Source organism: Pteropus alecto, unplaced genomic scaffold (genome assembly GCF_000325575.1).
Source record: "Pteropus alecto unplaced genomic scaffold, ASM32557v1 scaffold22, whole genome shotgun sequence".
Lineage (NCBI taxonomy): Eukaryota > Metazoa > Chordata > Mammalia > Chiroptera > Pteropodidae > Pteropus > Pteropus alecto.
The window spans coordinates 3,818,271-3,821,104 of record NW_006434839.1 but is presented as its reverse complement, the minus strand read 5'-3'; positions in this window follow the sequence as shown (position 1 = coordinate 3,821,104).

Genomic DNA, 2,834 nt, shown 5'->3' with positions numbered 1-2,834 from the left:
ATATTAAAGAAGAAACTGAGTAACTCCCTGTAATCTATAGCTCTATATTTGAGATATCAAACATCCTTCTATTCAGAGGTCTTCTTAGGTCTAATATAAATCTCTTCTACCACCGATTAAACATAGTTTGAGCAAAGTAAACATTCAATAAATATGTGTTGAATGGAATTTTCAACATAATTTCTTTGACAGTTAAATCATGTAATTACCATTTTGAAGGATCACAATTACCTTTATCAATTAGAAAAAAAAATTGTATAGAATCACTGCTGTTTTCTAATCCTTATTTCCCAAGCACTTTAATTCTTCACACTATTCCCCTTTGACTATTAATCATATTTCTTAAATTATTGAACTGAAATTAGACTCTGGTTTCTTACACTGCAAATAGGAGCATTAATACAATATTATTAAGACAGCAGAGTCTGACACTATAACATCTTTATTGTTCATCAATAATCTCTAAATTATTCATATACTATCTTTAAGTACTGGGTAAAGATGGGGCTCTTATGGGTGTTAAAATTTTCTCAGTGACACATTATTTCAGAGTTTATATTCAGTATCATTAGCAGAAATGTATAATACAATTGTTCAATTATTTTCAGCCAGTTCAATTCCTAATATTATTCATAGAATGCTTGAAAGGATCTTAAAATTACATTCCAATCCATAGACCTTATCTTTAAGAAAACTGAGGTCCACAAAAATTCACCTTACAGGAGTCCAACCAACATGTATGGAAAAAACCTCCATGTGTCAGACTCTCCACAAGCACAGGGTACAGTGATTAGTGATCCCTGATCTAGACTCCTGTTCTGGGGACACTTACCACACAGTGAAAAGAAGCAGAAGTGCCATTCGAACCCAGGTCTGATTCTAAAGTGATTGTTTCATTTACATCAAACATAAACCACCCAAGGTCTCTTAATTAAGAATCTTAAATGGATCAGTCTATCATAAGTTTCAACTTCATATTGTCCTCTTAGACCAAGAGTTCATGAACATTTGGGGAGAATCGAGTGTGATCAACAAGTGTCTGTTGACCAGATGCATTCATAAAGGCATCCTCTGTGTCCCAGGATGATGAGTTTGGGACCAAGTCCATGAATGACCTCCTGAAGTTTACGTCCCAGAAGGAAGACAGAAACAAGCAAGTGAGCATAAATAATCGTGACATATAAAGTGCTCTGAAGGAGGAGAACGAGGTGCTCTGACAAAGAACAAGGTGTGACCTTTTCAGAGGTGATCATCAAGGAAGACCTCAGAGGGGATGATATTTGAGCTGAGACCTAACTGTGAGAAACAGCTAGCCATGCAAAGAGATGTCTAGTATAGCAATGAATACACAAATATCTGAAGATGGGGAGTCCCCTGATGTGCGCCTCAAGAACTGAAAGAAAGTCCATGTGACAGATGAGAGGGAGCAGAGAGCGAGGCTGAGCCCAGACTATGCAGAACTTTTCATGCTGAGCAAGGGGTCTGATTTTGCTCTGAGTGCTATGTCAACCACTGGAGAGCTTTAAGCTGGAAAATGACATGATCCAGTTTTCATTTTAAAAGATCACTCTCTTAAATCGTGCTGGTTGAAGAAGAGAATTAAGGAATTACGGAGAAGCTATTGCAGTGGTCAAAAGTGAGAAATCATGGTGCCTAAGTCAAAGGCACTGACAACCAATATGGAGGTAAATAGATGGTTTGAAATGTATTTCATAAATAAAATTGATAGGACTGGCAAATTAATTAAATGTGGTTGAGTACATGAGAGAAGGAATCAATACGACCAATTTTCCCAATTGAAGAGCTGGATCGATAGCCATCTCATTTTCTGAGGTATAAAAGAATTGAAAAATAAAAATAGTTTTTATGATGATGAGAATAAAGAGCTTAGTTTTTAGTGGATTATATTTGAGACGACTGTGATACATTCCGTGCGTATGGCCAATGAAACTCTAAGAAGCGCGGAATAGACATGTTAAGCCAGGAGTTGTCAGCCCAGACCTGATCGTTAAAGCCACAAGTCTGGATGAGCTCTTTTAACAAGAGTGGGGAGAGAGAAAACATGGCCAAGTATCAAGCCCAGAAGAAAATGTACAGATCAGATGGAGTGAGCAATGAAAGAGAGTGGGAAGGACTATCCGATGAAATAAGAGGAAAATTAGGAAAGACAAGAGCGTCTCAAGAAGATGGAACAATGACCATTTTGAATACATTAGAAAGATTGAATAAGAAACAAAAATCAGAAAAATATCTAATGGATTTGGCATCAGGCAGATGTTGGCAACATTTTAGAAAAAGTAATTTCAGTGAATGGAGGAGAGACTAAAAACCAGATCAGAACAGGTTAAAATGATTAGGAGATATGCTATTTCTATTTAACACACTTTCTGGAAGTTCAGCAGTGAACACAGAACTGAGAATCAGAGCCACAGTTAAGACACAGATGGTGATTAAAAAATATTTTTTTAAAGATAGGAGCTATTGAAGAATGTTTATGCTGATGGAAATACTCTAGAAGGGAGGGTTGAAAATGTAGGAAAGGAAAAGCTATCAAGTCCTTGATAAGACAAACGAGGGTGTCCAAAATACACAGGGAGGGTCTGACTTCATAAAAGAAAAGTGATACAGTTAGTGAAAACTAAAAAACAAAACAAAACACTGTGCCTTAGAAAATTACACATGTAACAAAGAGAAAGAGAGAGGCAGAGACAGAGACAGAGAGACAGAGAGACAGAGACAGAGAGAGAGAGACAGAGACAGACAGAGAGAGAGAGAGAGATTAAGGGTAGAGAGCTAAAGGTGTACACATGAATGCTCTGGATGGAAATTTATAA